The sequence below is a fragment of the Nomia melanderi genome, chromosome 1 (assembly GCF_051020985.1).
Source record: "Nomia melanderi isolate GNS246 chromosome 1, iyNomMela1, whole genome shotgun sequence".
Classification (NCBI taxonomy): Eukaryota; Metazoa; Arthropoda; class Insecta; order Hymenoptera; family Halictidae; genus Nomia; species Nomia melanderi.
The window spans coordinates 439729-454880 of NC_134999.1; the positions used below are offsets into that span (position 1 = coordinate 439729).

The 15152-nt window shown below is 32.2% G+C and overlaps 2 long non-coding RNA genes across 3 annotated transcripts; one reads left to right on the forward strand and one right to left on the reverse strand.

Annotated features, from left to right (window-relative positions):
- The first annotated feature begins 417 nt into the window (after positions 1-417).
- Positions 418-9221, forward strand: LOC143175180 (uncharacterized). 2 transcript variants are annotated; one of them, XR_012999907.1, is made up of 3 exons: positions 418-561; positions 1880-7079; positions 7687-9221. It is a non-coding gene; the product is annotated as an uncharacterized LOC143175180 (long non-coding RNA). The 2 variants fall into 2 exon arrangements; XR_012999908.1 differs by having other exon boundaries at positions 7692-9221.
- A 1376-nt stretch (positions 9222-10597) lies between these two features.
- LOC143175183 (uncharacterized) lies at positions 10598-14731 on the reverse strand. Its single transcript, XR_012999910.1, has 4 exons — positions 14699-14731; positions 14547-14619; positions 14244-14447; positions 10598-10905 (listed from the first exon to the last, which is right to left on the reverse strand). It is a non-coding gene; the product is annotated as an uncharacterized LOC143175183 (long non-coding RNA).
- Between the last annotated feature and the right edge of the window lie 421 nt (positions 14732-15152).

A 15152-nucleotide genomic window follows, 5' to 3' on the forward strand; every position in this document is an offset into this window, starting at 1 on the left:
CAGATCTTCGCGTCTTTCGTCGTAGTTCGCCGCATGCACACACACGCAGCTAGACGCGATTAGTGTGTGCACGGTGAATAGCGCGCCAGACGACCGGCGCCACAAGGAATCCCCACACCTGAACTGAACTCAGTCTGAGCGAACGCTTGCGTAATATCTCGACGAACGGCTGTCGACGCAGTCTATACTATTTCCGTGACGTTCCGTCCGTAGAGACTCGGTTTCATTCGACTTGACCTCCAACCATGTGGACGATTCATCCAAAGCGTTGCTGGCGAAATATCTATTACTGCTACAGTTTCGGGTCTATATTCGACTACCTCTCTTAGGAAAGCCTGGTTTTGGATTTTTTTCGACTAATTAACTACATGGCTTCCTGTCGTCTCACCTAGTATTAGGTTTTCATTGTCGTTTTGACGCGCACATTTTGTAGGATTTTCCAACCGGTACGAAATTTCTCACAAATTCATTCTGTGGTTAATTCTCGGAAGACATTTCTTGGCGAACTTGTGCATTCGTAGATGGCTCTGTCTCCAGCTCAAAGAAATTGCAATCTATTAGGTTTGACTTACTCTATTTACTCACAAAGTTTCACTCGATAATTTTTTGTATTCAATACCTTTCCCCGTTACTTGAAGATTTTTACGTTAAAGCGTGAAAATACTTTTAAAAAACCCTGACAGAAGTTTTCGTTACAATTAGGGTCCCAAACCTCCCCACTTCCGTAACATTTTCCCAGGCTTCTTTTCGTACGTTTTTCCCCAAATATTCGTTTAACTTCGAGGTGACAACATTTCCGTAATTTTTCAAGTCATCTTGACAATGTTACTTTACAAATATTTTTGTGTTTCAAGGATAAATAGTATTTTAAACGTTAAGATTAGTTGAATCACATCAGATATATCAGTAAATCAGAAAAAAAGTAACACTCATTACGTCTTGTATGGGGAGTGCGCAACATTCTCCATTTTCTGAAGAAAAATGAAATTATTTGTAAACTGATTGTTACATGAAAAAGCTCTTCCGAACAGGAAACATATGGTATCGAGAAGGTCGATAAGGATTATTTTGTGTTTACATTGTTCCTTTACCTTGATTCGAAAAAGCATTGGCCACTAAATCAAATCATCTTAATTATTATCAGTCAGAAAACTAATAACTTCCGAAGTATATTTATTGAACGATTTGCAATTGGAATTAATACAAATGCATTGGCGATCGATGAGTGCGTTTGATGATCTTTTACTTAAGAATATTCTAGTAGTTACTAATTTTCTTATATTATGTAGGTTAGTTTACAGCATATTTATTTAATAAGATTAAATACATGAATATCAAATTTTCAAAGTTTTAATCCATTATATGTAAACAATTAATTAATAAGTTGTTCATATTTATGCACTATATCAAATACTAATCTCAGAGACTTAGCAAAATATATAATATAATTATGATGAACTGAATCTCCTTTAAGTAAATATAATTTTTATTTTATTTATGTAAATATACTTTTATTTAGGTTCAACTTTTATAAATTATAAGAATGGTCTGGCGTACATTGCGTCCTGACATAAATACGTTCGGATGTATTGAATTTACTTTTTATCTTATAGGTTTGATGTTACGGTAAAATAATAATATTTTCAAATTGACCAGACTTTTCCTTACACTAAATATACTACATGTACTGTATATCATACAATAATGTAACTTTCAAATAATTTCAACCACCGTTTAGTGTTTTAAAACATTTCTTAGTAACGTTAATAAAACTTTTGAAAATTCCTCTGGCACAATTAGAGCGTATCAACCTGTTGCAAGTATCATATAAGTAGATCTATTTACTGAATGAAACGAAAGTATGAAATAATTTTTATAGAGAGAACGAGAGAGGAAAGAGATATAACAACCTGAATGCATTCCGGGCAAGGTAGTTACTGGATAAGTCTGCATGACATGATTTAAATAGAATGTGCAATTTAGCAACGACATAGCAAACCCAAGAACCTGTTTTCCTTCGGGTCTGACAGATTTAAAGCAATTGATGGGTCCTTATCTGTCTATATAATAACGGTGAAAATAACTTGCATGTTTTCAATCAGTGACGTAACTTCTTCTATCTGAAGGAATAAAACTGCTTGTTCTTATTATATTTACAACATTGTTCGAAATTTCGGAAAAACTTGTGTGTTTCAATTGAACACACAATTCTTTGCTAACACGTAAGATGTGACAGCCATTAAAAAACATTTACTGGATATTCTGACCAAAAAGTTTAAAAAATTTAACAAACGGAACGTTCAAAACTAATTTAGAAATTATCTAAAAATAAAGATGTTCATTTTAATGTAATATTTGTAAAATACAGCTGATGCTGAACCTCTGCACTAATTGTATTATTATATATTCTATATCATTGAAATTAATTGTTTTACGTCTATTGTTATACTATTACATATCATTTGAAATTAATTTCAGAATTCATATTGTGTTGTTCGATAGAAACTTTGCGATGTGTACAGGATGAGTACTCGGTGATATTATTAACCTCGTTACAAGCACAAATTCGAAAGCAAATTTACTCTATCATCCTGAGTTGTTGAGGAAATAAAAATTTTTGTGTAACTGTTGAAAGATTCTGTTTAGTGGCAATAGGTATAGGAAAATTTCTTGTTTGTGTCAGTACACATATAATAGCTCTTAAATGTGGTGTTACTAGACAGTTTTATGTGGCAGCCTGTGTTTTACAAACCGCTGATTTACATTCTCCCTAGCATGGAATGTGCATAAAGTATTTTTCATTTTTACGAAAATTTGTTTATCTAGTACGATATTTGCCCTAAAGTATTGAATTCTATTTCTAAAGAAGGAGCTGTTCAGAAAAATTGTCGGAATGGTTTTGAATTATGGACAGGTCGAGAAAATATCCCTCGACAACGCATACACCGTGTTTTGTTACTAAGGCGGCGTTGCTCGCCAGTCTCGAATCGTCAGTGCCGTAGTTATTACGTCTAATCAACATCGGTAGTACCGTACAATGGTGCAATTGCTAGCCATTTTTTGTTTTCCAGTGTATTCTTCGATTTTGATCAGAATGTTATGAAGAATTATTTCCGACAATTGTGCTTTTAATATCACTTTATATCACTTTTTACACCATACTACGTACGAATACGCATGCACTTATACGTTTTGTGCTGCTTAGTATGGTTATAAGACAAAACCCAAAATGATAGGATGCATAACGAATAAAATCATTTTGAGATAGGTATTTATTGTTTCCTTATTTATGTTGAAAATCGTAGAAAAAAAGAAGGAGGGAGGGGGAGTGATGCCATTCTTTTATCTCAAACTATGATCGGAAAATATTCTGTAATGACTTTATAACTATATAGCGAACAGTAATGCTTACGTAGGCTTCGCATTATCTCGAATATTGTTTAATGAGTTAATTCATTATAATGTTAAAAGTGACGTACGTTCATAATAAATTGAACTTGCCTTTTAACGAGTTTATATTACCGTGATGTATTACGTGCACATATATTCATTGTCGAGCTTGTTTAAAATTAAGAGTGATCAGATCGAATTCTTTATAAATTCAACACTATACGGGGAAAGTCAAGTATTATGCACAAGAGAAATGAATACCTATCAGACGCTATTAATGGAGTCGATTACGCACAGTTACGATATTGACTAGTCCAAACAGCCGAGTGATGGCCGCGTAGCGGCGAAGCACCGTGCACATGTTGTCGACCGATATTTTCTTAACTTGTCAGAATTCAAAATCGTTTCAACCGTTCAATCGTTTTTATGGATAGTTCCTTTTTTTAACAATGCTCGTTTATTTATCGTTGTATGTAAAACAGTTTTCATAGAAATGCCAAAATGATGCGTAAAAAATGTGCACATAACAGGCTGTGGGAAATATCGATTCTACTGCCCATAAGTGTAAAAGAAAATTAGATTGCGTAAGAATAATCCTTCTTCTACAAAAATATAAATCCCGTACATCCAGTTTTTGAGAGAAAATATTTGTATCTTATCAAGATGCATATATTCCAATATACCATGCAGTTTCTAGATCAAACTCAACAACACTTTCCTCTCTGTTTAAACGTTGCATTATGTGTTCCTGTTACTGGTTTTTGTTCACAATTAACCGGAGAAATATGGAATACGGCTCGTATGACTTGGTATTTAACTATATAAATACTTACGTTCTTATCATCATTTTGAACAGCTCCATTATTTTTCCGAATCTAGTATATCCATCAATAAACTACACTATAACTCATCAAATTGCTAAATTGCTTTATTCGATGTTGTTCTGAGATGAAAACACTGACGCAAAACAATGCACCGGTATTGGGTTTCTGACACAAAACAAGTCATCGGCAGACTATAATGACGAACAACAATGCAAAACATAAAAAGACTCCGAATATTCGAGAGTAATGCTATATCAAGGGTAACGACAACTGTAACTTCCTTGTATTTGCAGTTTTATTTATTTAACTAAATTCAATTAAACTATACGATAAACAGATTTTTGAGATCCAACACTTAAGAAACATACGGAAAGAATTTTCGATCTTTTCGAACTGTTCCCCTGATTTCCCACTTTAAATGTATTACATCTATCCCTTACACATTTAAGATAAAAATATTAATCTATTACTAACCACTTTATATTCCATTGAAGATGAAAGGTAGACAATTTTATTTATTCATGATTCATTATTGAATTCAAAAGCAATTTGCTGCAAATTTATTTTCTTCTTAGAGTAGTTATTATTATTCTTTTATCGGAATACGTGGGTTCCTAATACACCGTTCGTTCGAACGTTCCTAACATGTTCCATATTGAGTGCATATTCTTTGTTACTGTTACATATTATTATGTTATATTCTTATCTTTTGGTGGCAATTACAAAAAGATAGTAATGGGAAAAAATATGTTACGAGAAATATAGTGATCTCGATGTGTTATTCATATAGTAGAAACGTATAGTAGAAAAGAAAGAAAAAACGAGCATCATATAAGTTTAAAAAAGTGAAAAATTTGTTTGTTTGTTTATTTATTTATTTATTTATTTATTTATTCTTTTGAATTCTATAAATAGTCATTTCTCGCGATAAAAATGAGTTTTATTTGAAAATTACCTAGGTGTTCCATATTAGGAACCATTTCTTCGGATCGCTGGTTTTGACCATATTTACATTTTTACCGTAGTTTAAAGGTATTCAAATTTTTGCATTGTTATCGATCAGTGTATGAATGCTTATTAATTTCTTCGAGTTTCGACGCAAGTTTCATTGGAACAAATGCATATTTCTCGTTTTGGCAAACTTTTCAAGCTGTATTTTTAGCTAGCGATAAATTAATATTGCCTAAATGTGCGCAGCTATTGAGCAAAGGACCCTTGAAAACCACCTGGTAAAAGATCTGAACCCTGTACACAGTGTAATGATAAGTGGTAGGTTGTTGCCATCCTTTTCGCGTATTTTCGTGTGTGTAATTCACACGGGCACACATGAAATGCACCATTGAACTTAAATTTGGCAAATTCGTTTTGTCTATATAGGGTGATGAAAGAAGGTTTGTAATACTTTAGGTCCTTCTAACACTGGGCGCGGAGAGTCAGACACATCTAACAACAAAAGCTCGATGTATTTCTTACAGTTGAATATAAAACCGGTGAATATCTATGAATCACATGCCGTCGTAGATTTTACCAAGTTGGTTTTTAAACTGCCAATTCTTCCGTTTACATTTCATACATTGTATCACTTCCGGTGTCCAACGTATGCAAGTGAAAAAGCTGATTTTCCATTAAAAAGATTGATTTGTGTGCACTTTCAGTGAGTAGGACTATATCCACTGTAAGCCTCTACAGTCTCATATTCTTTCTTTTGATCATAATAACCTGCATAACCGTGATTCCGAACGACATATTCTGGAGATAGTGCACCGTTGGAAGCATTCGAGCTCTAAATATAATATTATACTGTCATAAGGGACATGATGGCGTAGAATGTGCGATGGGAAAGTGCAACAATGTAATCTTTACGTTTCCGCGATCCTGCCCGATTTGCCATATAATTTGCTCAATGGTATCGATAGCGATCTGCACAGTACCGAAACCATCATTTTTCCCCCGGCTCGAGGGCTTGCATTAATTCACAGTTGTCCAATCGCTTCGAAATCGGAGAACACCTGCCCCTGGCATTCTTCCGCAATGGACTACGCTGTCAAATTATAACTACAGAAATGATAATTTGCGGGTAGAGTACTGCGGCGCTTGCCATTTAGGAATTACAGGCCTCGTGAACCTGATCTCGCGTTGAACGGTGCGTGTATGTAAGCACTTGCAACGTGTATCGAAGCTATAACTCGCGAATCTGCAACTCGATGCGAGATTTATAATTCGCGATCTGACGCGGAGAATACCGGGGAACAACGTTGCGTTCGACGCACCGACAATCATGATCGCTCTTCCGTACAACTGTTTTGGGATCGATTTAATCATAATGAACATTCTATTACAACATACTGCTCCTCGTTCAGCCATCAAACGGCAATATTCTTACTGATACCTATCGAAATTAAATGCTAGTTTGAAATTTTTCACTTCTTAACAATTGTCTAACGTCTTTAACTAAATTTAGCTTTTCCGTATATTGTTTAAATAATAATAATAATAATAATAATAATAATAATAATAATAATAATAACAATAATAACGACAATATTCCTTTAAGTAATAGATTTGCTATATATCTTTTGAAACTTTCGAGTATGCGAATTATTTTAAGAAAAAATACCCTGGGCAAAATCTGAAAAAGGCTCAGATCTCTCACGTTGACTTTTTCGATATTCGTAAGAAAGGCTGGATTTACCGAATTCAAAATGAATTAATAAGATCGCAGAAACTCCGTTGATCACTGTAGCTTTAGTTACTATGTCAAAACTTTCCAAACGATGCAACTTAATGTTCGTACAAATAGTTACAGCTGTTTATAGTAACGAACAATCGATTGTTTTTTTGAGGCGGGAAAACTACAATATCAAGGTAGAGCACCTAATTATAATTAAAACGTAAAAAGTTTTCATTTGTTAGATAAGAATGTTATCTTGGACTTTGTTTCTCCATTTATCTAGGACATTCCAGTAATTAGTCAACTAATATCATTTTAGTGGAAATATTTTATGTACAAACATGAGAAATAGAAACATTTTATTCGTAATGTATAGTAAAGTTTTATTTTTTATGTTTATAATATTAGAAAATATTCCATACAAATATGTTTATGTGAACTGTAAGGAAAAATATTGCATTCATAAAAAACATAAACGAATAGCATTCTTCGTAGTTATAAGTAGCGAGACGATACTGTGCATTGATTGTGCATGATTTATGTATTTTTGAGAACCCTGATAGAAATAAATGGTAAAAATTACTACATCTTTACATATATCTATTTTAATTACATATCTATTTTAATTTAAAGGATTTTTATGAAACTTAAATACAATAAAATTATATGTTGTGTAGCTGAATGAATAGCGTTTCATTCGTTTATTAGAACACAGACTAATAATTATAAAAATAACTTTAGATTCTCCAACGCTGTAGTTCTAATATGAAAACTTAAATAAGTACCTTACTTTGTTCAAAGGGCAGGTGTGTGATTGATTCCTTTGTACTGACGATTGTAAGAAAGAAAGCCCTCACGATTAAATGAGGGATGCTGTAACCCAACGGGCACTGCTATGAAAAAGAATTAAAGAGAACAAGTTGGAAGAAGACAGCGCAGACGAACTTGTAGGAGTCGCACATGAAAGTAGAACGAAGAAGGAAGAAGAACAGTTACAAAGGGTTCGAGGCAAAACTGGTATATACGACACCGATAAAGCGTCAGAGCTGTAATAAGAGCTGGCAGAAAGTTAACTGAACCGTGAAGTTGAGACTGAAGAGGACCACAACGCCAGCAGGAGTTCCAGGAACATCCTCTTCGAGAAGATCATACTTGTTCTTACCACTTTACTTCTCTTACTTTTTTTCTTCGCGGATTTTTGGTCATTAACCCTAGGAAGGTGGATGTTTTTCAGATGTTCTTTTGTATGTCTGTTTATTAGGAGACCGGTCTATAATTAAATTGGCAAATTCGTCGAAAACGAGCTCTCCCTCTTCGAAATTGTCGGATTAAAACTGAAAAGGGTTTTGCAACTGTGAAGTATAAACTTTGAAGTAAACAATACCTGTACGATATTTCAGAGTTACTAATTGTAAGTTAAAGAAAGAAGGAAAAGATGCTGCATCGACAATGTTTCGATAAATTATTCACTATTATAGAAAATTCTACCCTAATCACGTTTTCCTAATCGAAATAAAATGTAGGAATACAAAAGTGATAAGGAAACTTTCGCAATGCACTTTTGTAATTGAAAATAAAGTATTCTTGATAGAATATTTTTTTCAATTTTCTTAAGTTTATGTAATAATTTTGAGATATTTCATAAATATTGTTTACAAAAAAGGCATAGAACGTTGCAAGTCGATGAACCATATCTTCGTGGTAGTTGCACATGCATCCACTCGATGTTCAAATCATCTTGTATTCTTGACATACAAGATGTAATAGAACACGTAGAACCCTATTTTAGGGGTGAACAGGGGACACAAAAACCATCCAAGTGACCACCCTTAGTCTGTGCACAATTGGGAGATGACTCGATGTCTAGCGGAACAGTACTGGGGCAGGAGGTGCCTTTCTAGTTTATAGTTTTATAGTTTTATAGTTTTTATTGGTTACGTAACCATATTGACAAATAGTAAATTAATAATAGAAAGCGTTAGGAATTAAAAAATAAAATCAACAGATAATGGGGCGAGAAAAATGAAAACTGCCGATCAATCAGCCGAATTTCTCAGCCTAGCTATCAAATACACCTAAGATTTAAATATTTTGTACGGAGAGGGATACAGCCCTACCTTTGAAAATTCTTCAGCCACGATATGTGACAGACACAAGAAAAGTATTATGTAGTTTGTATTTATTTAATGCAAATCCAATAATAAATAAGCGTTTCATTCTAAATGTTTTATCTGTACCTATTTTATGTTATCGTTTTGTGCATTACAAATGTAAATTCGAATCGAAATGCGCTTTTTTACACGGCTCTTAAGCTGCGCTTAAACTAGATATTTCTACGAACGATGATGACGAGTAAGGTCAAGAATAATGTAATTATTTGTGTTTACAATAAATTTCAGCATATTATTTCCACATTTGATTAATACAGTAATGATAAATTAATAAATTGGGTATTTTATTACGTCTATTTTAAGAAAAGTAACTGATAAAATAAAATTATAAATAGGAGACTTCCCTTTATAGGACATTGTCACACTGAAATGAACATAGAAAAAATTTTTTAATTCCATAGAGTTGTTTCAATTTGCAAAATTTCGAAGAAAATCGAATTTCAGTTTTCCGCAACATTTTATAACATAGAAGGGTCTTGGAAAAGACTAAGTTTGAGAATGTGAAAGTAGAGAAACTATTTTACCCTTTAAAATGAATACAGGCAGGTTATCGTATGATGTTTTTTTTTGCAGAAGTTACAAAGTTAACTATTATATTTTTTTGCTATTTAAGCAGTGATCCTAATTATTATCAGATTCGATCATTTTTTGTCAGTCATTGAAGTTGAACTTTGATAAAGAATTTGGAGTAGCAATGTAGCCGCGATCGTTTATTTTTCTACGTAAAGCTGTAATTAATTATACAAGCGTGTACAAGTTGTATAGAAATTATATTTGAAGAAATTGAAGCAAATTTTCGAGTGGTACTAAAAGCTTCCACAAAAAAAAATTGTTTCGGGCTATTTCGAAATAATGAGTCGCGAGATCTGATGCTACTTCAACAAATTAATGTTGTCGGAGCGCATTCGAATGATCGAAAATATGATTTTGTGGATAACACAGTTTTGATGGTTGATTGTTTCGACGGTTGGACACCAAAAGAAGTGACCACATTTTCCCCAGTTTGGAAAACATCCCCAGTTAGGGCGATATAATTATGACGGATATTTCTTTGGCTGGTGGTGTTCGACAGATGTAGGAACGGCTTGGCAGATTTCTTTAAAATGTAAGTACATAGGATTTTTGCCGATTCTACATTCACCACTGTTATAGTGGCTAAAGGCGGGCCTTTTTCCGACGCACAGCGTTAACTACCTATTAACTTTTGTATTACAACTTTTCTTAATAGTTTAATCAAAATACCTGAAAAATAGTCGTGAACATTTTACATATATATATGTAGAGGTTTCAGCATGAAAAATCGAAACTCAAATTAAGAATTGTTCTTTTATTCCTTAGAAAAGTTGTTATAACAATAAACAAATAATTGAGCTATATACATACACGCTAGTAAAAACTTAAAGGATATAAGTTTCAGCATAAAACTTATGCTAAAAGCATTACACTCGACGCGTTATTAACAGTATTTCCAATTTTTCTTCAGTTTGTAAAAATATGTGCAAATAAATTTAACCTAATCACAAAGTTTAATGTTCCGCAAATTCATATACAGTGAATTAAAATCCTAGTCAAAGTTTAAAGAAATTTGAAATAAGATATTGATTCAAATCGTTAACATTGCAAACAAATCTTTGGTAGGTTTAAAAGATACTATAATATTAACATAACTTATAAAAATCAAGATAAAGAGATAAGTATTTATCAAATGGCATGAAAATTATGTCGAAGATTACAATGAACTCTGAACATCATATTTTATAAGATATTGACGAAACCTGTAGTGTTCTGAATTTTTTTTCCATTGGACGAAACACTGTGCAACGTTTTGACCTGGGCACAGGTCTGGACGCTGGAACAGAAATGGAGGATAATTTTAATTAACACAGAATTAAAGAACATACAAGATCTCTCAAATACATATGTGCAACTTATTAGTCTAAAATAATATTGTAAAGCGATATTAAATTAGGAAAAAGGTCATATTTAATTATATTTTCTGTAGAGAATACAGAAAACGACTCGACTCGATTACATAAAAATGTAATCATTCTATACGAAATATTGTTTACTAAATTATTTTTAAATGGTAAGTGTTTATATCATTGATATTTTTACTTCACGAATCTAAACAGACTCCTAGTTCAAAGTGAATGTTTTTAGAGTGAATTTCTAACAAAAATTTCATTCGACCCAGTGTCTCAAACTAGGTAAACTAAGAATGCTGTTTCCTTTTCACTTAATTACCAATTGCATTTTTCTTATTAATCAACGTGTAATTTCATTGTTTCAGAAATATTTAGTCTAAGAAAAAACAATTTGGAAAATATTTATTCCTAACTCGTTCTCTCTAATAAGTATCTATTTCAGTTTCTACCATGAAATATGATTTGAAATTTTTGTATTAATTCCGCTTGCTGCTGAACAGAACATATGTCGAATAATAACAACGGTGATTACTTAAATATTAACCTCGAATGTTTATTCGTGATTTTTATAACACGAGAGAAAGATACGTTTCAGGACTGTATACATGTAATAATAATCCATGCAATGTAAACGTTTCCAACTTTTGCCGTTTTACGATCTCGGTAGCAACGGGAATGAGAATGATTAATCGATATCTCTGTAGGTCGATTAAAATAGATACCGAGGACAGGATTTCTGGGTGATGCGTGAGCGAAATCGTAATTTGGAAGGCTGCCAAAATTTACTGGTTTCAGCTGCGTGAGCAACAAAAGGTCTTGTGCAACGATGAAAGTAGTCAGGGAGTGAGTTTAGTTTTTTGTGTAATACATAGGAGATTTGTTATTTTCATGAATTTTTTGTTCTTATGCGTGGTCCATTAGACATCAGTTGCTCTTTAACGCTTTCGTTTCTGAGCATGTATATCTTTTAATATGAATTTTGTAAAAGAAACTTATGGGTGCGCACTAATCAATCAAAACACATGTACTGACAATTGATTAACACTTAAGCTGTCGGCCATAAGCAAAGATCCCCGTGTGGTACGATTTTCTAATTAATAATTTATTTCCAGTTTTATCTCCTAAAAGTGGTAACTTTGTTTTTGTTCGTCATTTTGAACAATGATCAGACACGAACATTAAATGATTATATGTTGCTGATTGTATGACATTTTCTATCTATTACGGCGGTAACTACGTTGCTTCAGTGCATGCGATTTATGTTAGTTGAATTTGTGCAAACAAGAACGTCAGATTGAATAGCTTGGTGTTTCAGATATTGCAAGGACAGAAGTCTTATCGATAGTACTTCTCCTATTTCTGACTTCAATCATTATTATGACTGAATTAAACATATCTATATTATTCGAAACACAAAAAGAACATATAGTATTATATTTGTTATAAAACACAAAACACATTGAAATTTCGGTCCCTTGTTTTGTTTAGGCTAGTAATAACGCGAACAACCTGTCTACATATTAAGACAGGGAATATGCGATATGCGAGGTTCACCAAGATACTCATACTTCTGAACCAAAAGGTACAGACATATGTATGTCATCGTTCAGTTTTCGCCTACAGAATGTTCGATTACGCGTAATGGGCATTTTATGATCTAATTATGCAGATTAAAGTAAGATGAAAATGTAAGGTAACAATTTCAAATTTCTCTGAACCATGACGATCCGCTAATAGTAATGAGTGTGAGCCAGGTCAGTACGACCGCGAATACTGCATCGTGCGAGAAATAGAAGCAGGAACCGAAGTCGCACAACGCCAATGGAAAAGTTTATTTGCTAATAATGATAAAATGCCGGAATCACAATTTCGCCTACACGCAGTTGAGCACTCTGTACTTTCTCAGAATATTCTAAAATTTTCGAATGATTCATAAAATAGCAGCCCTTGAGTTTAGCACACGCACGCACGCACGCACGCACGCACACTTTTTTCCATTTAGCATCTCATCGCAGCTACATGACTTTTATTAACTTGTTATGCCGGTTAAAAAATGTCCACTTGGATGTTTTTTTCGTTTTAATCTTTTTCCTCCGGTGTTATAGTAGTCTTTTGCTGTGTTATTAGAACGAGCATAAGATCATTGTACACGTGGATATTTCGTTTATATAAAAGTATTTATTGCAATGGTGTAATGTGAGAAAAAAAACAAGAAAGCATTCAAAGCATTATCAAATTAATATAACATTTTTATTATTTATTATTAATATAAAACCTTCTAATCGTATTAATTATTAATTATTAATTATTAATTATTAGAAATATATGAAATGAAATAAAATGACTTTGTTTCAACCGAATACCTAAAAGAGGTAATATTAAATAGTAAAAATAATACCGACGGGGAAACTATAGATTGGCTGAGGTTTAAAAGTGACGAACCTCACAAAATTTTCTACAAAACATTTATGCAAGAATTTATATTTTGAAAACCAAGGAGGGTCTAAAAATTGTAGCTAAATAATTATGTTACCGTTATATACAACTTCAAGAACTATAACAAGAAATAAATATAATAATACGATGAGTTTATTGCCTTACAAAGGTTACCATGAATATTTCATTATGCTAAGTGTAAATGAGAAATACTATTGAAATATTAATAAATTTGTTATTATTGTTTATCTTAACGAAGTAATTCACTATTCAGAGTTGTTTATTTACAAATTCTTATACGATATAGCTGAACATATTTCTTAATAAAGTCTAGCGTTCATTCGCTCGTATATTTTCAATTTAATCTTTGCTTTTTACATTAGAACCTACATTTCAGAAGATCATTTCAATGTCAATTAAAATACAAATTTAAAATTGCTTTTATTCATATCTTTAATAATTTGTTATTATTAAAAGTGGTGTAAGTCAATTTATAGTTAAAAGTACCGTTTATTTTCTGTAACAGTTTTATTAATCATTATTATATACTAAAATTTAACAAGTTTATAGTTTTGAAGAAATTACCCGAAATCTGAAAAAATCTTCAAATATTTTAATACATGAATAAATTAGTTACACCGTTCTCAAAAATAATGGATCATTTGTCAATTTTGATGTTCATGAGTATAATATTTGTAAACAACTTTTTCATTCATTCTCCTTAGATATATTCACAGAAGGAGGTCAAATTAATCGTAATATGAAACAAGCTAACTCAGCGGAATAAAAGACGAAATGTATCAAAATGTAATGTAAATATACTTACATACACACAATTGTTTAAACACATAAAGGTAGTTCATAAACCGATATTTTATATATTTGTTTTAATATGACAGCAAAACGTAAACAACATCGATTAAGTCATGGAAAAAATATATACAGTAATGGAAGAAAAACTGCAAGATAACGCTTATGTATGAGAAATCACTCAATTGCCATCTTGGCATCATATATAGCATACCATCATCTACAAAGAAACAAATTATGATTAATGCGTCATCAAATAATTGAACACTAGCTACAATGAAAGTTTATTGAAGGGCAAATAATAGATAGTATAACTTACTTTCAGATTAAGAAACATTTTTGGAGAAATAACTGAATTTCTCAACAATGCAACAACATTTGCATTACTCACACTAAAAAAATGGTTGAAAATGATTTATTTCATTCAAGTATATTTCATGGTTAGATTAGTTGTATTATTAGTTTACTTACCCAATTTAACTTGCGTATAAAGCTGTATCTTATCAAAGCGAATGATCGAAATGATAAAACATCTAGTTTTATTTAGTTTTATTTAATTATTTTTAAGTTTGTAAGTATACGATACAGGTGCTATTCTATATCACTATTCGCTTATATGTTATCTTGTTCAAGCGCGTGATAAATTAACCTTAAATTCGTATATGATTTAAAATTGTTTAAATTTTAAAACGATTTAAGATGTTTCTGACGGAATAGTGTAATTTTAAATTTAGTGGTTCTACTGTTCCGTTTCTACGAAACGGAGTATGTTCACTGACGTGATCCACCAACGATTGCACGTTTGTCATTTTGCCAAATATTTCACGTCCTTTAATACAGTAAATGTTACGTATACATTTTCCGGCGTGCTTCATACGAGTATAAATTGAAACCAGCGTGAACGATCGCGTGCCAAATCAAAGTT